The 21,735-nt window shown below is 40.5% G+C and overlaps 1 protein-coding gene across 2 annotated transcripts in view; it reads left to right on the top strand.

Annotated features, from left to right (window-relative positions):
• Positions 1 to 3,256: 3,256 nt before the first annotated feature.
• Positions 3,257 to 21,735, top strand: part of LOC131136925 (forkhead box protein N3-like) — an 82,915-nt gene continuing 64,436 nt past the window's right edge. Inside the window, exons 1-2 of one of the 2 annotated variants that reach the window (XM_058085546.1) lie at positions 3,257 to 3,741; positions 3,896 to 3,978. The gene's annotated coding sequence lies outside the window, so the exon portion shown is untranslated. The remainder of the gene's footprint in view (positions 3,742 to 3,895; positions 3,979 to 21,735) is intronic. The other variant, XM_058084695.1, reaches the window with a different exon arrangement.

Below are 21,735 nucleotides of genomic sequence, written 5' to 3'. Positions count from 1 at the left end.
TGCATGTTCTCCCTGTGCATGCGTGGGTTTTCTCCGGGTACTCCGGTTTGCTCCCACATTCCAAAAACATGCTAGGTTAATTAGGGACTCCAAATTGTCCATAGGTATGAATGTGAGTGTGAATGGTTGTTTGTCTATATGTGCCCTGTGATTGGCTGGCGACCAGTCCAAGGGTGTACCCTGTCTTTCCCCTGAAGACAGCTGGGATAGGCTCCAGCACCCCCGCGATGAATGAATGAGTTCCCCAGCCAGAAAGTGACCACCCACGGCCACCCCTGGCCACCTTGTTTGAGTCAAAAATTGACATTTATGAGTGTTTTTCATGATTTTCACCATTTGCTGGTGGCTTTGAATGTAACCCCCCACCCAGGAAAAGCAGGGTTCTACTGTACACCATTTTTTTTTTTAGACACTACCAAAATGAGGCACCGAGCTGGGATAGGCTACCTCTTCCTTGTGACCCTGAATGACATTGGTGGTGTAGAAAATGGAAGACACTGCTCCAAGATAAATATTTGTACCCTTTTCCGGGCCCCAAGTGTAAAGATGCAAATATGGGTCTCAGCCACTTAGTATACAGAATTTTCATCCCGATTAATACTCTAAGCTCACAGTAAAAACACGTATATACAAATACCTCTCGCTAATATTAAGGAACGGATAAGCAGTGTTGGAGCAGAGGACTCGTACACACATTTTTTTTATTCTTCTCAAATTCTCTTTGATCTTTACCAAGCAATATAGTTTGTATTTTATGCTTCCTGCTCTCAGCTCTAATATGCTGCCATGTACTTTTCCCTCTTCTGACATTCCCACCCATAAGCACAGTAACAGCATATTCGGAGTTCCTGGCTGCAGCTTTGCAGTAGCCTGACTGCTGCCAATGCCCTTACGAAAATATCAATATATTACTTTAAATATATTGTATTATATTATAATATATTATTTTTCCATTATATTTTACAATACATTATATATTATAAATACATGGAATAATATATTTTTCTACATATATTATACAATATATTATATATTCATGTAATTTATGGCAATATATTGCAGAATATACAAATGTTTGCCGCTTTCAATATATTGAAATATATTAAATCCAAATATATAATATGAGTTTATATATATATTATATATTTATTATATATATTATATATTTATTATAATATATTATTTTCCATTATATTTTCCAATACATTATATATTATAAATACATGGAATAATATATTTTTGTTTACAAATGTTTGCCGCTTTCAATATATTGAAATATATTAAATCCAAATATATAATATGAGTTTATATATATATTATATATTTATTATATATATTATATATTTATTATAATATATTATTTTCCATTATATTTTCCAATACATTATATATTATAAATACATGGAATAATATATTTTTGTTTACAAATGTTTGCCGCTTTCAATATATTGAAATATATTAAATCCAAATATATAATATGACTTTATATATATATATATTATATATTTATATTTATTATATATATTATATATTTATTATAATATATTATTTTCCATTATATTTTCCAATACATTATATATTATAAATATATGGAATAATATATTTTCGTACATATATTATACAAATGTGTGCCGCTTTCAATATATTGAAATATATTAAATCCAAATATATAATATGAGTTTATATATATATTATATATTTATATTTATTATATATATTATATATTTATATTTACAATATATATTTATATCCCAAATTATATGCAATTTTATATATGTAAAAATATAGTCCTTTTTTGGTCTTGATCGCAAGATATTTTTATATGTATCAATATATACACATATATGATCAATGCATATATTGCAATATATTGGAAAATATAAACATAAGATCCCATATATGGAAATATATTTCCTAATACATTGCATTATATTTGCCAATATCCTGCAATATTTTTTTCCCATAAGGGTGAGCAAAATAAGTTCTGGTCAACTGTTTCCTGAGGCAACTGTTTGAATCTTGTGTATCTAATCAAAATGTGTGTATTTTTAGCCACATGCTTGGAAACTGGATATGCATAATATATCATTTTTCAAGGGCTTAAATGGAGCACAAAGATTCTTCTTTGTACTCAGAGCTTCTATCTCTCAACTATGCTGGTCTTGCGTGTTCAACTTAACTAAAACATTCCTGTTACGGCTTCCCACTTCCTGTGTTGTCAAGAAGAAAAAAAAAATCATGTCCTTCAATTTCTGGGTCCCATGGTCCATAATGAGCTGCTCTCTCTGTCTCTCATAGGCGGGCAGGCTGTTACTATGGCAACTTGATGACGCTCTGAGACAGAAGGGGAGGGAGAAGGGAAGGGCGGGTAGGAGAAATGAGGAAGAGGTTAGCTGCACCAAAGATTGACTCATTTAGGAAGATGACTCACTACCATGTCAAATCTCACATCATCTCTTGCATAAATCATTTAAACATTGACATTAAAACATCCAGAAAGTTGATAGGACTTTTTTTTGTGTCATATATTGACCTTTCAAAATAAGATTAAATACCAGTGTTATTCTGCTTATAATTTTGATTTAATGTAATTTACTTACATAATAGCAATATTTACATTCATAACCAATAGCTAAAGCAGAGTTTAAATTGAGTAACGGCCTCTCTATCTACCATCGACACCCCTTTTTTTATTTTTCCACCTCTGGTCCTCTGTTGCCATAACAACCACTAGGTAACAGTGGAAACTACTTGCAGTGTGTTATTCTTTTCATAATAAAGGCCTGCTTAATATAAATATTAGTATAATTATCAGATTATAGTGACATAATAAAATAATTTAAAATAATACAATTATAATAAAATACCTGTAAAATACCTGTAATGACTGATATTAATATTAATGACTGAAGTTACTAAAAAAAGTCAAACTGTAGCACGAATGCTTAAAGTGAGGAGGATCACCCTTAATGCCATTAAAACCATATACATTCTAATTATAGTGGAACTTAGCTGTTGAAATATTAAATGTTTTGTATTTTAATAAGTGTAAAGTGTTTTTATCATTTCATGTTGGTTGCATTTCCGGGTATTTTTTTTATTTTTATAATTTTTACAGCTACAGTACAGTACTTGTATCCGTCTATGCATAGACGATCTTGGACTTAACCTCTAGTGTACAATAGCATTCTTTCACTGAATATAACTGGCGCTAGGACCCGGGGACGACTTTTTGTGGGAAGTCCGCTGTGCTGTTGGCGGGGCAAGGCAAGAGAAACCAACACACAACCACGCACACACACACGCGTACACAATCACACGCACACGCAACTCAGCTCACAGAGGAGAGAGCGCAGAGCGGGATAAACAGGAGAGAGAAGGAGAGAGAGAGAGAGAGAGAGAGAGAGAGACTATCGGAACGCAGCGGCTTGTGTGTGTGTGTGTGTGTGAATGCGTGTGTGTGTGTGTGTAAGGTAGGCTAGGTTTTTTAGGTACGCGCTCGCTCGGCGGTAGAAACGACTGGCGTGGCCGGGCGGACATGGAGGGACACGGGAAAAACGCTGGGAAGTGACCGAGCACCGAGGCCGAAGAAGGGGGGGGGGGAAACAGAGAAGATAAGGGGGACGGAAGGACGGATATACGGAACGGGAAAGAAGGAAGAACCGGAAGGACGGAAGCAAAAGGAGACGAGAAAAGTCTGACAAGAGGATTTGAAGAGCGTGAACGCATCAGGATCATAAGGTGACTTGAATGTCTCTTGTGGCTTGGTTTATTTGTGTGTGTGTTGTGTTGACATGCGCGTGGCTGTACACTTAAAGGGGAAACACTTCATGTGTGGAGTGTACATGTGCCACACTTTTTAAAGTCTCTTGCTTGTTAATTTTTGTGTAAAAAGTGTCTAAAACCAGCTGACCACTGTAAACTGGAGTGAAGGGATCCAAAGGAGTGAACACAACAAACACTCAAGTAAACCATGAGGTATGTTACACACCAACACACACACACACACACACGTTTTATGTGTGTATTACTTTAAGATACATCAAAATAAATCAGCTCTCAAAAAAAAAAATCTTGACTGACAGTAAACGCATCATCATAAGTTGTAGTAATTCACTGTATGTGTGTTGTCAGACAGCTAACAGGTTGGGGGGAGGCAGATCTGATCAAACGCACAGCAACAGAGGAGAGAGCGTGGCACAGGCTGAGCAGCAGCACATTGGATTACACACACACCAATACACACACACACACACACACACACTCGGTGGCCAGCAGAACAGCTGGGAGAAATGAGTGTGTCAGTGCCTAAGAGCGTTTGACTTGCATGCGCCTGCCTTTGCACGTGCAGGACTGTTTGCCTTTGTGTTATATGCTGTTTTGGTGCAAGTGTGTGTGCCCACCTGAGGCTGTGTGTGTGTTCATGTGTGTGTGTGTGTAGGGAAAGAATGTTCTGTCGTCTCCGCAGACAGACAGTCAGTGTCTACCATCGTCTCCCCATTTTTGGTTTGCAGAAAAAAAAAAGACGGGAAACATAAAGAAAAGATGTCCAAAGAATAAAGCAGATGAGATGATTAATCCCCTGGCGAGAGATGATGGAGATTTTTTTAGGACAGGAGGAGGAGAAATGGAAGGAACGAGGCGGAGATGGAGCGAATGATACAGGGGGGGGGGGGGGCTGACGTGCTCCCTCCAGGAGTGCTCAGAGTGCCGCTCATTCATAATTCACCTCCATGGCAAGCATTCATTCACATATTGACCCCCCCCCTCTCTCTCTTTTCCACCCCCCCACCCCCCCTATGGCTGCGCTCAATGGAGTTCTCAACCCCTTTCCACCTCTCAGTGTCTCTCAATGGACACCCCCGTGGCGCGCTGTTCAGTTAGCCCTGAGCCCATAAACCGCCTTTTTTTTTTCCTGACTTTGATGCATTTCAGTTTCCCAGAAAGCATTCCCGTTTTTTTTTTTAATTTTTATTTTTTTTATTTTTTTTACGACTTCACGCACACACAGCAGCGCTTTTTCAACCGGAATCTCTGATGTGAGATTAAGTTGTGTAAATTGAATATTGAATTCAGACTCCACCCCTAGACACAGATAATTGGTATGGATGGCTCGGCGGGTTAGTGCTCTCACTACAAGTGTTGTTTGTCGGATTCCCCCCCCAAAGCAGCTAAAGCAGCCTATTATGGATCTATAATTCATGTGTGAATGAATTGAATAGTCTGTGTTTGGATAAAAGCATCAGACTGCTTTTCTTGGATGCCGGGGCCCTGATTTATTCAACAGCAATACTCAGAAAGTGCTGTTTTTGATGTTTCTGATTGTATTACTTGTGACTGAAGCAAAACCATTTAAGACCTGCCATAATCCATAATCAACCATAATCTACAGTATATACCATGGGGTCACCAACGCTGTGCCCGCGGGGCGCCCATGCGCCCACGTGGACCACTTAAGGCACCCGCGAGGCATCTTCTAAAAATAGCACCGGTCACAAATTCATTCATTCATTCATTCATTCATTTTCTACCGCTTTTTCCTCACGGGGGTCGCGGGGGTGCTGGAGTCTATCCCAGCTGTCTTCGGGCGAGCGGCAGGCTACACCCTGGACTGGTCGCCAGCCAATCACAGGGCACATATTGACAAACAACCATTCACACTTACATTCACAATTTGGAGTCGCCAATTAACCTAGCATGTTTTTTGGAATGTGGGAGGAAACCGGAGTACCCGGAGAAAACCCACGCATGCACGGGGAGAACATGCAAAGAGATGGCCGAGGGTGGAATCGAACTCGGGTCTCCTAGCTGTGAGGCTCTCGCGCTCATCACTCGTACACCATACAGTGTAAAAACATCTTTTTTTCCTCTTATTATGTCTACTATATTGGGTAATGTGAGTATAAAGTTCACTATATTCATGTCTAGAGGGCTCTAAAATTAATTTATTCATTTTCTACTGCTTATCCTCACCAGGGTAACATTAATTAATTAATTCATTCATTCATTTTCTACCGCTCATCCTCACAAGAGGTGCTGGAGCCTATCCCAGCTGTCTTCGGGCAAGAGGCGGGGTTCACCCTGGACTGGTCGCCAGCCAATCACAGGGCACATATAGACAAACAACCATTCACACTCACATATTCATACCTATGGACAATTTGGAGTCGCTAATTAACCTAGCATGTTTTTTGGAATGTGGGAGGAAACCGGAGTACCCGGAGAAAACCCACGCATGCACGGAGAGAACATGCAAACTCCACACAGAGATGGCCGAGGGTGGAATTGAACCCTGGTCTCCTAGCTGTGAGGTCATGTAGCTCTTCATACTATCTGTGCTCACAAAGTAGCCCTCGGCCTCAAAAATGTTGGTGACCCCTGGTATATACCATGGAAACAAATAGTTCCTGAGGAGGTATTTGGGAATTGTACGTGTTGTTTTTTTTCATGCATCATTTAGAATCAGTCTATCGGATGGATGTTTAGGTTGCTTTGTAGTTGTGGTTAGTTTGCCATTTTAAACCGTACCGACTTGGCTTGTCACTGCCACTTTTCCACTGACATCGATCATGTAATAAGTACCACACTACTATTACGTAGTTATTTTAAAATGTCCCCATTTTGCGATAAGTGTCGAAGTTGTGTAATACACATGCTAAACATTATGCAGAATGGAATGAGGTTCCCCAAGGCTGTGGAAGTTTGCTTCTAAAGTGCGGCAATTCGCTCATCTTTGATGCCTTTGAAGCGGGTGGTTTCAACTGCTTGGCTATCTCTTCACATGTTGATATGCACATATTTAGGAAGACAATCTGGAAGGTTGGAGTTAGTTACTTGCAGTTGTGTTTTGCATAGAACGTGTCCAGGTTTAGGTCAGAGTTTCAGGTTGTGATACCGTTTTTTTTTTTTTTTTTTTACTTTGTACAAAAGGCTTATTAAAGTTTTTTCTCAATTCATACTGTCACATTAGTAGGTCGATTTAATTGTGGAATTGTGTAAATGACGGACATAAGAAAACGACAGTAACACTGTGAGTCTATGTTTTCAGTCATTCATTTCATGGGGGTGCTGGAGCCTATCCCAGCTGTCTTCGGGCGAGAGGCGGGGTACACCCTGGACTGGTGGCCAGCCAATCACAGGGCACATATAGACAAACAACCATTCACACTCACATTCATACCTATGGACAATTTGGAGTCGCCAATTAACCTAGCATGTTTTTGGAATGTGGGAGGAAATCGGAGTACCCGGAGAAAACCCACGCATTCACGGGGGGAGAACATGCAAACTCCACAGAGAGATGGCCGAGGGTGGAATTGAACTCAGGTCTCCCAGCTTTGAGGCCTGCGTGCTAACCACAATTTCGACAAGAACATTAGTTCGGTGTTTTTGTTTGGACGTGTTTCACCGCAGCACACAACTTTCCGTGACTGCAAGCAGTATATAAGTTGGTATGTGAGAGGGTGGGATTGAACTCGGGTCTCCTAGCTGTGAGGCCTGTGTGCTAACCACTCGGCCTGGCTGGGGAACAATTTTGACAAAGGCAGCTCTAACCGTCGTTTTTGTTTGGACTCATTTCACTGCAGCACACAACTTTCCGTGGCAGAGCAGAAGAGATTTGCCTATTTTGCGGAGGAGCTGTCAATAAAACTGCAAGCAGTATGTACTCCACACAGAGATTATATTTTTTAATTAGATTAATAATTATGATAGATTAATCTCCATTATTGCATCAGTTCTAAATATAAATAACAAGTGGACAGTTTTCCTGAATATTATATATATGTATTTTTCTGTGTACCTATTGTGAAGTTTTTCTTCCCCATGCCTTTGATTGACACTCAACTAACCTCCAACTGTTTCTTTATGATGATGATGGCTAACTCTACCCAAACGATGGTGAAGTTAGGTGGTTGTTGTTTTTGGAATGTGGGAGGAAACCGGAGCACCCGGAGAAAACCCACGCATTCACGGGGAGAACATGCAAACTCCACACAGAGGGTGGAATTGAACTCGGGTCTCCCAGCTGTGCGGCCTGCGTGCTAACCGAAATTTCGACAAGAACATTAGTTCAGCCTAACCGTTGTTTTTGTTTGGACGCGTTTCACTGCAGCACACAACTTTCCATGTCTATTTTGTGGAGGAGCTGTCAATAAAACTGCAAGCAGTATGTACTCCACACAGAGATTATATTTTTTAATTAGATTAATAATTATGATAGATTAATCTCCATTATTGCATCAGTCCTAAATATAAATAACAAACGGACATTTTTCCTGAATATTAGTCAAGTATATTTGAAGTTAGGTGGTTGTTTTTGGAGTCACATTTGATCACATGTGAATTCTGTGGTTGTGTATCTGATGCAAGCGATCTTGCGGCTAAAAAAAAAAAATGAAATTCGGCTGTTTTGTCTGTGGTTTTCCACGTTTTTGGAATTTGATTTGAAAATCCTCGAGTGAGGCAGGCGGGCACAAGTCAAAGCTGAAAGTGCATTTGCTATGCTGACAGCTGTTGTAGTTTTTTTTTCCACAGCCAAAGCGAAGAACACACGGTTCATCCAAAAGAGCGGGACTACTTCTCACAGAATTCTAGATCAGGACTTACTCCGCCTCTGCTGTTGTCAAGGGTTTGATTCCCTCCAGATCCAAGCGTTAGCAAATATAGTAAAACTAATTAAAGACATTGTTCGCACCCGTCAGAGAAAAAAAAAAACCAAAAAACAAATCATTGCATAGTCAGTTGTGATTGAAATCTCGTGAGTTGCGTAACTCTTGATGGAATAATTTTCACAAGTCCCAGATGTCATCAGCACAGGCAATTATTGAGGCTCAGTCATTTGAAGAGAATTTAAACCGATATATACCTCATATCCTACTGACTGCAGGTCCAAAAATAATAATATCACTGAGGCCAGAACACCTAAGAGTCCAAAGACATTAAAATTAAACCCCTTTTTCAAAGTCATATTCTATATTTTAAGCAGTACCTATGAACTCTATCCTTCTGACCCTGAGGAGCGCCTGGTAAAATGACTTGTTTGTTCTTTTCACCAGAGGTTCTGCTCATCATATCTTTTTACAAGTGTAAATCCTCGCGTCGATGCAATGACCTTGGTCGCCATGACAACTGACACTGAAGTGGACCAGCTTAACTCTATTAGTTCCTACGCAGCAACCCTAGAGGACAATGAACTGCTGTTTTTAACGCTTAGAGCAGCGGTACAAGGCTGGGAAAACTGAAGCGTGAGAGTGAGAGTGGAGTCTCAAGTAACATGCAGCAGAGCACCGAGTCACATGACAAGCAAATATGTACGATTGTCTGTGACAACATTTTATAGAAATTAGAGATTTTCCACTATTTTTTTTATTTTGCTTTCCATCTATTTTGGCACAAAATTAGTTTTTCTGACATGTCCCGTCTGGTGGTCTTCTGTAATGTGATAGTCATCGTCAGTCAACACTCTACAGCAGGGGTCTCAAACACACGGCCCGCGGGCCAAATGTGGCCCGCAGGACACTAGTTTGAGGCCCCCCGCCTTGATATGAAAGTTTAATGTTAGTGCGACCCGCGCAAGTTTGATATGGATGCTGTATGGTATCATGTACCCAAAAAAAATTATTACGTTTGATTAATGTTCACGTTAAAGGTTAAATAACTGTTAATAGTTATCCTCCCTATCCGTGTGGAAGTGGTAAGTTTTTGGCTATTTAAGTTTAAAGGAAATAAATTTAAGGCTACCGTTTAGGTCGCTAGGTCACTAGTTTGCGAGTTAGCATGTGTCTCAAGACCCTGCAGTTGCGCAATATGTTGTAAATAAAAAGAGTATAAATGTGACTATAGTCGTGTTTTGTCACGTCTACAGGGCTCTAATAATGCTTGTTAATTTTAATCTGAAAAAAATAATTTGTCGACCCACCAACTATATGTGGTTTCTTAAGTTTTTATTATTTGTTTTTTTATTATTATTATTATTATTAGATTAATTTATTTATTACTGATTGGCGAAGTTTTTTAAATTTTTTTGTTTTTAATAAATTTTTTTTGTTTGTTTTTAAACCTGATGCGGCCCAGTCTCACCCAGACCCGAGCTCCAGTGGCCCCCAATTAAATTGAGTTTGAGACCCCTGCTCTACAGTGAATTGCAAATTGCATAAGCAGCCAACCAGACACCATTGACATTTTTAGTCCACTCTCCTGTATATGTTATTGTGATAGATCAGATATTGCATTGTAGTAAGGAATTTCTAATGAGCACAAGGGATGGGCATTTCTTAAAAATCAAATTTTACAATAAATTGATCTTTTCAATGGAATGGCTACATATAAATGGTCTGTTTCAATAGCCGTGTTTTGTTGAGTTGAATGATTCTCCCATTATAGCCGGGGGTCTCTGTGGGCAGCGGTCAGGTGTCACTCACGAATGGAAGCGACTGTTAGAGCAGGCTCTTTGAAGTGAACGAAGGGAGCTGGCACTTTGAAATGAATGAGTCTGGGGTTTTTTTTTTTTCTGTTAACGCAGCACATGATTGGTTGATATGTGTGGTGCTGTACAGTATGTGTTGACGGGATGGAGGAGGAGGGGGGGGGGGGGGTTACATACACCGGGAAGGTGAGGAAAATGAGCAGTAAGAATCAAAAGCTTGTCGGAAAGTTTGTTTCCGAATGAAATTTATTGGAGAAAGATGAGCTAAAGTGGTTTCCTGGATGCTATTGTTGTTTCTCTGTAAAATAGTTTGAAATGTACAAATAAGACGCTCAGATTGGATGGACGGATGGAAATGGCATTTATTGATCTTGTCATTTATATTATACAGTGAGACAAGGTGTAGACAATACAGTATGATCGGGCAAGATTAGCGTTCAAGAAAAAGGGAAAGAGACATAGTGATCCCAGCGTGGTCGACCACAGCCACATGCAGCCAATCACGGCTCAAGCCGTAGTCCGAGGTATAGCGGTATAGCGAAGGCGTCGGATGATTGAAGTGATGCATGTGCAAACGCGCTTATGAGTGTCTTTGGATGCACGTAAGAAGTTCCCCCCTCTTTGCGATAACACGGCAGTTGCCATGGAGACGTCCGTGGATGAGCCCAGACAGGGACAACAAACAACAAGTGTCTGTGAAGAAATAATGGAGGGTCAGAGCTTTTCGTTGTAACAATCTCCTTTTTTGAGAAGTTGTTGACCTTAGTTAACTGTGGGGGTTAGTGGGTGGGTGGATGGGGCTGGGGGGGGGGTCACCAGGGCAGTGCCCAATCCAATCAACAGCAAACCTAATATCATGGTTCTGAAGGGAGGATGTTGAGAGCTAAAAGCTAAAAGCCGTAGGCTAGTTTATTGTAATTTTCCATGTTGAGCATAGAAATAAAACCATGTAAATATGAATATATGAATATGATAGAATTATATTTTGTCTCTTGACAATTCAGATTTCCATGCAACGTCATGATCTATGTAGGAAAACAACCACAAGAAATGATAATCATTTAATTTGAGATTTTATTTGAGATTCTCATGTGATGCCACAAAAATTAGATGATATCATTATGACGGTCTTTTCATTTTACATGGGTGCAAGTTCGGTCAAGTAGTTCTCACCATAAGGATTCCCCATAGGCAAGTCATTTTTCAATCCAATCCACTTTATTAATATAGCACATTTTATAAACAGAGTTTCCAAAGTGCTGCACAGACTAGTAAAATTAAAAGTAATAATCCAAAACTAAAAGATAATTTAAGAAATAAAATAGTAAAATAGATATTAAATTAAAAACAAGAAGCAAAGCAATAAAAGTACAAAAAATAAAAACAATTACAATAAAAGCGAAGAACTAAAAGACACAGTACCATACGACTCACTCCGAGTTAAAAGCCAGAGAATAAAAGTGGGTTTTAAGACGAGACTTAAAGCTTTCGATGTTGGGGGGCCTTTTTTACTTGGGAGGGGAGAGAGTTCCATAGTTTTGGGGGCAACCACATTTTTGTTTTTAATGTATTGCCCTGCTAATGGACAGCTCTTTATTAGTGATATCATATTGTTATTCTTGGACCACAAACAAGTTCCGAGACTAAAGACCGGAAAAAAAGTCAAGGTTATTATGTCTTCTGGAAAAATTGAGTTGAAAGCAATGTTTTAGCACTGCAGTGGAAAAAAAAAACTAGCCTGGCCAAGTGATCAAGATGGTTTTTGAAGAATAATGCTCTTCTCTGTTTCTCAGGTTCCAACAGCCTTGAATAGATAGACACTATGAAACAGTGTGATTGAATGAGCTCGGCCTGAAAGAACCTCTCCGCTTAAGTCCTGCTGAGCTATCGCTGCTCGAATCCCGACATAGCGATATACAGAAATACACACATGCATGAGCGCAGACCCAAACGATGTCAGTTGGTGTAAAAATAAATCTCACAAACAGACAGAAGTCGGTGATGTCATGTTTGGTATAAATCCATAACTGACAAATTTGGAGGCCATGGTGCATCAGCTGCTTCGGTTTTGGCTTACTTTTTCGATGCTTTAAAAAAGGGGGTGGGGGGGCTGCGGAGTTCAAGGAGATGCTGTTTGTGTCTCCTTGTTTGTGTGTGCCGCAAAGGCATGCACAGAATGATGCTGCTGCGGTTGCCAAGCAACACAGCAACGTGGGCGGAAAGGATTTCCTGTCCTTAGGAAGCTTTTGTTTATGAGACTTTTTTCTGTGCGTGCGTGCGTGTTCGAAAACTGAGCACGCATTTTTTTAGTCATATGCTTGAGTGCTTGCGTTTTAATTCAACTCTGCCTCAAGTGGAAAACACGAGTAAAAAGTCACTGAAGACCCACACGTTGTATACACACTAAAAAAAAAAAAAAAAAAAGCCTTTTCTGGTTTGTTGATTTTGGATACGCGTTGCATAACTCTTCAAACCGGGTCGGATGTGAACTCCGTACCCCCTCCTATTCTAAACCCCAAACACTCTCACTGTGACACGCCTCCCTGCTAATGATGTCATCAGCATGCCTTGTTTTTTTTTTTTTTATGTCTCCGCTCACACATGAGATTGCAATTATGTGTTCTTGCCCTGCAAGCAATCCCAAAAAAACACACACAGCGTGTCTCAGTCCTGCGGGCGTTGGACCTCGAGATTACGTAATTGACATTGAGTTGAATGGGATGACGTCAGTATTACTCTTTTGCTTGCCTCATCTTTCTGGTTAGCTACAGTGATGTCATGAGCGGATACAGCCATATTCGATGTGTTGATATGACTAATCAAAACTCGGACAAAAAAAAAAAAATTGTTACAAACTTTCTTCTGGCCCCCTGAGCCTCACCCCCGCACCAAAGGTTATAGACAAATTCGGACGTAAACGGACACCCCTGTTGTCTCCCAGCTTGCAACTCCATCCCCTTATTGCCCTTCGTTCTCAGGCGTTTGACCTTTCATTCATTCTCATCCAATAAAAGCCACAATAAGTCGAATGATACTATGCAGTGTTAGCTTCCCGTCCGGTTCTTATTTTAGCGGAAACAACACCCCACGTCACCGAGAGAAAGAGAGAGGATATGTTAGCCTGCCTTTCGACAAAAATAACTCTTTGAGCTCACAGTCGGAGTTCTGTTTGAAGGCAGGAAGTGTGGATCTGTTTTTGTCTTACAGTAGTTTTAATGGATATTTTGGTAATTAGCGTGTGAGCCCAGAACTTCACCCATCAGTTTTTAGTAGATCGGTGAACATTTAACACACACACACACACAAAACAAACACGTTGTCTTCTCATCATCCTGTTCCACTTTATTTCTCTAACCTCAAACCCCAAAACCAAAAGGAAGTCATTCCACACACACACACACAGTATAACAGTTTATGGAGTACTTGCATCAAAACAAGCATGCAGGATTTAAATCTCCCCACTTAACAAACAATAAGCTGAATTTCCTATTAAACTGTTTACTGTTATGATGTTCCTACTAAAGCCCAACCACAAATTGTTTCTACAAGCCACACAAGGGGGGCACATTGAACAGACCGATATAAACACACATCCGTGCATATGAAAATACTCACACAAATTTGAATGCCCCGGAGTTCAACCAGATTTTTCATGAAAACCACTCTTCTATAATAGCAGAAAATACAGAATTGTAAACACTGTGAGACTTTTACATGCAGGCATGGTCCAAAGATATTGGCATGTGAATTTGACTTAGAACGGGACTTAGTCGGCAATAATAACATTCATTCATTCATTTTCTACCGCTTATCTTCACGAGGGTCGCGGCAGTGCTGGAGCCTATCCCAGCTGTCTTCGGGCGAGAGGCGGGGTACACCCTGGACTGGTTGCCAGCCAATCACAGGGCACATATAGACAAACAACCATTCACACTCACATTCATACCTATGGACAATTTGGAGTCGCCAATTAACCTAGCAATTTTGACAAACGCAGCTCTAACCGTCGTTGTTGTTTGGACGCGTTTCACTGCAGCACACAACTTTCCGTGGCAATAAAACTGCAAGCAGTATATAAGTTGGTATATAAGAGGGTGGGATTGAACTCGGGTCTCCTAGCTGTGAGGCCTGTTTGCTAACCACTCGGTCCGGATGGGGAACAATTTCGACAAACGCAGCTCTAATCGTCGTTTTTGTTTGGACGCGTTTCACTGCAGCACACAACTTTCCGTGGCAATAAAACTGCAAGCAGTATGTAAGAGGGTGGGATTGAACTCGGGTCTCCTAGCTGTGAGGCCTGTGTGCTAACCACTCGGCCCGGCTGGGGAACAATTTTGACAAAGGCAACTCTAACCGTTGTTTTTGTTTGGACGCGTTTCACTGCAGCACACAACTTTCCGTGACAATAAAACTGCAAGCAGTATGTAAGTTGGTATATAAGAGCGTGGAATTGAACTCGGGTCTCCTAGCTGTGAGTCCTGCGTGCTAACCACTCGATTGTTGAAAATGTTTCACCTTCAATCCAAAAGGCTTGTTTTGCTCTAAATTTTGGAGTGTGGAGTCTCTGGTGGTGTTTCACCTGGACTTGATCACAATTGGGTTGTTTGGTTGTGATTGTTAAGAACCGCCCTGCATAACAATAGGTCAAAAAAGCTTGGTAGTGACTGCTCTTACTGTGGAATGACACAGTCTTTGGGGGAGAGATGTTAGATCACTGTTATAAATAAGACACAATGGCTTGAACACACTCCTCTTTTTTTAATGTAAGTAACTTATTTCAGATGTTTTTCATTGGTCTACCATATTGAGAATTTGGACATTGTTGTCTTCAATGGACTGCTGTTTCTTTTTGTGTAAGAGTTGCTAATGTAGAGGTCATCGCTACCGCATAAACAACATTGCTGAGTTTGATTCCAGGGATTGGGACTTTGAGGTGAACCACCACACTTGGGTATCAGTTTTGATACCCTTGCTAAATGTGGGTATCCTAACTGGGCCTGGGCTAAATTTGAACAAAGCATCTTGGAACTGATTATGTTTCATATTCAAGTGTTCCGCTATCTTAATGATCCCTGGAGAGGCAATTATTAGATGCAGTTGAAGTTGTGTACCGAATGATGATTTGTGTTTATTGTTCATAAGTATGCTGAATTGACACCCAACTGAAGTAAATGTACACACACACACACACACACATATATGCACCCCCACCACCGAGAGTCTTAGAGCCTTAGTCAGCGTCTGTGTGTCCATGCGTGGGCCTGTTCCCTGGCAATGTAAGGGGAAAAAATACCTTCCCATATGATGTAAGAACCCCTGTGTTTGTGTGTGTGTGCACATAAATACAGGCTTGTGTGTGTTACGTTCATTCTTAGATCGAGATAGGGTTTATTCTTGTATTATGATTCCACAGCAAGTTGCAGTTTATATTAAGAAATACTCTCCTTTTGTTCCTTGACACATAGTAGTTCAGTATTATAGTATGGTAATGTTTCTTTTCTGTGATGCGCTAAGATTATTTGTATACTTTTACCCAAAGGATAATTACAGTAACACTATTTGGAAATAACAGGATTTCACATATTGGGATTTATTACACATCGTCACCTTCCGCGCCACCTGGTCAGTTTATTTCCCATCTCCGTCATTTTTCCATTCTCTTAATTTTGTCACCGGTTCTCCTGTAGATCATGTGACTTCTTAAATATATTTCTAATATTGGTGCTTCCGGAATTAGTTCATTGTCTGTTTACTAATGTAATTATTTCCTGTGCTTTGGGACTGTACCTGATTACTTTAACAGCCTCCCCACAAAAAAACAGTTTAAGAACTACACACTAATTTTAAAGTTTCCTTTTTTGTTATAAGCGTTTGAAAGAATGAATTCAAAAAAAAATGAAAAAGAAGGAATTTCAATCTGGCTTTTGTCATAAGCTTAGTACTGAGACATACCAGTGAAGTAGCTAATGAATTGCTCTATTGAGTATGCATAGTCTGGGGGGAACATGTGTATGATCTGGAAACAATATTAGACCGTCATATGGAGCATATAACCTTGCAAAAAATGGTAACGGTTTTATTTCATTTGAACATGCATCAGATTACAATTGAATGCATCACATAATCAGTTCCCAGTTGTCCCACATGTCCAAAAGGAGTAGGAAGAAGCAAAGCTTATTAAATCCTACCCCTCCATCTGGTACTTTTACAATCAGTAACTGTTACATTTGTTCACGTCCTGCTTTCCATAATACAGTTTAAGTTTTTTTTTTTAAATAATGTACCTCATACCGAAGTACTCGGTGATATGAGCATCCAATGCCATAATGGGTACCATAGTAAGTGTCAATATAGTGATATATATAGCACATCATGACTGGTTCAAGACTCTTCATCCTTCATCAACTGCTTGTATTGTTTCTTGAATTGGCTCATCGTTGTGCATTGTTTGATTTCCTTACTCAATCCATTCCATAGTTTGAGTCCACATACTGAAATGCTATGGCTTTTTAACATAGTGTTTCAGATGTAGTTCTTCCCTGAGATCATATTTCTCCTCTCTTGTAGAGAAGTATTGGATGACATTTTTAGCTAATTGGTTATTTTTAGCCTTATGCATTATTTTAGCTGTTTGAAGATGAACTATATCAGCAAGTTGAAGTATTTGTGATTTTAAAAATAAGGAGTTAGTATGTTCTCTGTAGGCGGCATTATGAATTATCCTTACTGGCCGTTTTTTGCAGTACATTTAGCGGGTGAAGATTGCTTTTATAGTTATTATCCCATATTTCCACACAATAAGTAAGATATGGTAGAACCAGAGAGCAATAAAGAGTGTGGAGTGATTTCTGATTGAGAGCAAATTTTGCTTTGTTGAATATTGAAATATTTCTGGTCACCTTATGTTGTATATTTGTATTTTTAGGTAATGGGTTATTTTTAGCCTTATGCATTATTTTAGCTGTATTTGTGAGTATTTGTATTTTAGAAATAAGGAGTTAATATGTTGTCTGTATGTTCTCTGTTCACCAGTTGCTGACTTCCTTGCAATGGTGTAGTGTGTATGGTGGTCTGAGATGCATTCGTCCTGCATAACTTTGAGAGCAGCTGCAAACCAGATGTCGACTATCAACATATTCATCATTGCTAGATTTCGATTTGGTCAGGGTCGGTCGGGTAGGTTGAGTGCGGTTGACATTGTGTGTCTCCTGTGTCTGTGGCCAAGCAACCTTGTCACAGTACCCTTGTGACCTTTTGACCCCTGCCGAGTCTGCCGTCCCCGTGTCACGTTTTTATATACGTGTGTTTCTGAGGTGATGATAAGACTGCCGCATAGCAACGGAGAACAGCTGTGATTTCATGGTGGTTCAGTGTGTGTTTGCGTGTGTCCGTGTGTGTGAACGCTTCATGTATGTGTAAACCCACACATAATGGAAGCACAGAATCAGCATCCTTTACACATATACTGTAAAATAACAGTGAGCGGTCTTTTCCCTCAAGATCCATTCATGAAAAATATTCAAACCTCCCCTCGCTTTGTTCAGTAGTCCTATTCATGTCTCTCTTGACTGCAGACCAAACACGGCTCGCCTTCTCCTTTTGTGCGTACCCACCACCATTGGTTTCCACATGAGGAATGTCCTTCGTCTGCCTGACCTGCACGCTCCCACTGAGCCCTCCATCAAACACCCGGGGCGGGTTCTTACACGGCGTTGGGGCCAATGAGGAAACGGACAGATAATGACATCAGTTAGTGTAGAGTCTTTAGGACCGGCCCCTCGAGGTGATTCGTCGCAGAAAGAGTGCTCTCGCTGTTATGATGATTAAGTGGTATATGAAGGGCTATCAGAGGAGAGCCCCTTAATGAAAGTGGAGCTCAGAGAGCACAGGCAGTGGCGGAGCTGTTGGAGAGCTACAGAGAAGGGACAGAAGGAGAGCAAAAAGTGGAGCAGGAGGGGAAGTGAGAGGAGTTTAAGGTGCGAGACAAAGCGGGTGAGAGGATGAAACGAGAGAAAGAGAGAGAGAGGACAAGGTGAATATTCAGCAGCTTTGTCCAGACTTGCTGACTCTGACTGTTCATGTTCTGAATGCAGCATGAGGCAAGCGGTGAGCGGAGGAAATCAGTGTAAAAGAGCAAAGGAGAAAGGGGAGCATGTGTCTGCGAACGCAAAATCAAATATGCAGGATTCAGTTGACCTTAATGCGTTTTCATGCAAGAATGCAATGCAGTGACTGTGAACACTGGAGTTTCCCCCTCGTCGTCTCACAAACACGTGGAACGCCCTTGCCTCCGAGAAAGAGTCTCTCCTCAGCGCCTACCTTTTTTTTTGTTGTTGGTGACGTGTTGCCATGCTTTTGTTACTGGATCCATTACCAGGGTCTCAAACTCAACTCACCTGGGGGTCTCTTGATGAATTCCAAAACAAGTACAACTGATCTTCTCAATGTTTATTAATAAGATAATGAACGGTTCGTCGGAACATACGCTTCTCTTACCGATAGTACATGTTGTGCTTGTACCGTCAATAGCCACGTTTACATGAAGAGTTTTTCATCTTTCCGAATTGAACCTTTCCGAATGACTTTTCCGAAAACTTGGTATACATGGAAAGGAATATTCCAATCTCTTGTCTACATTTGCCGCTATAATCAACCAGAATAGTCAATGGGGCATGCGCAGTGAAACGTAAAGATCAACATCACGTGATACCGACTTCCTCGAGTTTTTCTTTCACTTGTCGGAATAACTCTGTATTGCCAGTTTTTCGTCCAGTCTTGAAATTTAGTTTGGATCAAAACCAAACTTTCCAGTGCCGATTGCTTGCCTCCATTTTTAAAACCGAAGAATGTCTGAAGACATTGTCATGCGCTGAAAGAACGCATCCGGGATAAATTTAAATGGGAAAAGATCAAATTCAATCGAGCTAATATTTTATAATTAAACTTATAGATATATATCGTATTTAAGCTAGCATAGAATGCTTTGCAAGACCCTGATGGTCACTCAGTAGCCATGTTTACTTGAGGACTTTTTCCTCTTTCCGAATGAAATCTTTCCAAATAACTTTTCGGTATACATGGAAAGGAATATTCCAATCTTTTGTCTACATTCGCCGCGATAATCAACCAGAATAGTCAATGGGGCATGCGCAGTAACCGCCAATAAACAACAGAAGAAGAAAAACACCACGAAGAAGAACGCAGTCTGACAACTTTCCATTTGAGCGGGTACAAGATACCTCAATCGGATTGGGGAAAGGAATATTCCACCCCTGGGAATCCGATTATATGTTCATTCGGATTGGCACTTTTCTTTCAGAATGAGGTGTATACAAAGGTTCGATTCTTTGCGTTTGAGCAAATAAACCGAATGCAATTGGAATATTTAGGTCCATGTATACGTGGCTATTGTAGTTAGTTCATTGAGTTCAGTTTGCCATTGTTTACCTAATTAAAGAGACTCATACTTTATGCAACCTAAGTTGTTTATACGGAAATTAAAAGATTGGCACGGGTCGCACTAACACTAACCTTTTATGTCCAATTTCCCATTCAAAATGTTGTCAGCAAGTCATCCTTATTGAGGTACATTATGTAAATATTGACCTAATTTCTTGACCGTACAGAGTAAGTAAGGTGATGTGCACATTATTGCCTGAGAAAAAGTGTGTTACATAGGCTGCCTATTCTTGCAAACTTTCATTCTGTTTCCATTTAGTGTATTTATTAAATTGATGCTGGCAGTGTAGTGGGTCACTTAACTGATTTTTATGCAGCTGGTGTTGGATTGATTCCCACTCAATGGTCCATTCCCAATCTGTGACCCTGAACAGGATGAGTGGTATCGAAAAGGCACGGAAAGTTGGATGAATGGTTACTAAAAGCTGTAGACACAAATGACGAACGAACACAACTCAAATTGAATTTGTTTGTCATAGTATGCAAATCGGGCGGTCGAGCGGTTTAGCGTGCAGATCTCACAGCTTGGAGACCCGAGTTCAATCCCACCCTCGGCCATCTCTGTGTGGAGTTTGTATGTTCTCTCCGAGGATTCCGGTTTCCTCCCACATTCCAAAAACATGCTAGGTTAATTGCCGACTCCAAATTGTCCATAGGTATGAATGTGAGTGTGAATGGTTGTTTGTCTATATGTGTCTATATGTGCCTTAAACTTGGGAATACTTCGGGTACTTACTTGGGAATTTGCCCATCATTCACAATTCTAATGTGAAACATGAACACATATGTATTTATTTCCCTTTTCTGTGCATTATAACAAAAAAAAAAACAGTTAATATCAGCTAGCCTACAATGCTGTCATTGGGATAAACTTTTTTCGACTATGAAAACAACTAAACTAGTGATGCATTGCTTGATATGCACGCTATACCACCAAGGCTGCACGGCGGTCAAGTGGTTAGCGTGCAGACCTCACTGCTAGAAGACAAGGGTTCAATTCCACCCTCGGCCATCTCTGTGTGGAGTTTGCATGCTTAAAACAGCTCCTTGACAGCTCCTCCACAAAATAGGCAACTCTCTTCTGTTCTGCCACGGAAAGTTGTGTGCTGCAGTGAAACGCGTCCAAACAAAAACAACGGTTAGAGCTGCCTTTGTCAAAATTGTTCCTCAGCCAGGCCGAGTGGTTAGCACACAGGCCTCACAGCTAGGAGACCCGAGTTCAATCCCCCACCCTCTTACATACAAACTTACATACTGCTTGCAGTTTTATTGCCACGGAAAGTTGTGTGCTATAGTGAAACACGTCCAAACAAAAACGACGGTTAGAGCTGCGTTTGTCGAAATTGTTCCCCATCCGGGCCGAGTGGTTAGCACACAGGCCTCCCAGCTAGGAGACCCGAGTTCAATCCCACCCTCGGCCATCTCTGTGTGGAGTTTGCATGCTCTCCCCGTGCATGCGTGGGTTTTCTCCGGGTACTCCGGTTTCCTCCCACATTCCAAAAACATGCTAGGTTAATTAGCGACTCCAAATTGTCCATAGGTATGAATGTGAGTGTGAATGGTTGTTTGTCTATATGGGTCCTGTGATTGGCTGGAAACCAGTCCAGGGTGTACCCCGCCTCTTGCCCGAAGACAGCTGGGATAGGCTCCAGCATAAGGATAAGTGATAGAAAATGAATGAATGAATGAGTATGCAAATTGATATTGATTCCATGTACTACACCCACACATGACACTAGTCAGTCATGGGTTAATATTACAAAAGCCAATTAAGCCAACTTGTGTGGTTTTTTTGGTCATCGGGAACAAGTCGATGCACCCACAAGAATCTCAACACTGTACCACAGTGT

Source organism: Doryrhamphus excisus, chromosome 1, assembly GCF_030265055.1.
Source record: "Doryrhamphus excisus isolate RoL2022-K1 chromosome 1, RoL_Dexc_1.0, whole genome shotgun sequence".
Taxonomy (NCBI): domain Eukaryota; kingdom Metazoa; phylum Chordata; class Actinopteri; order Syngnathiformes; family Syngnathidae; genus Doryrhamphus; species Doryrhamphus excisus.
This window is presented reverse-complemented; position numbering and strand designations above follow the sequence as displayed.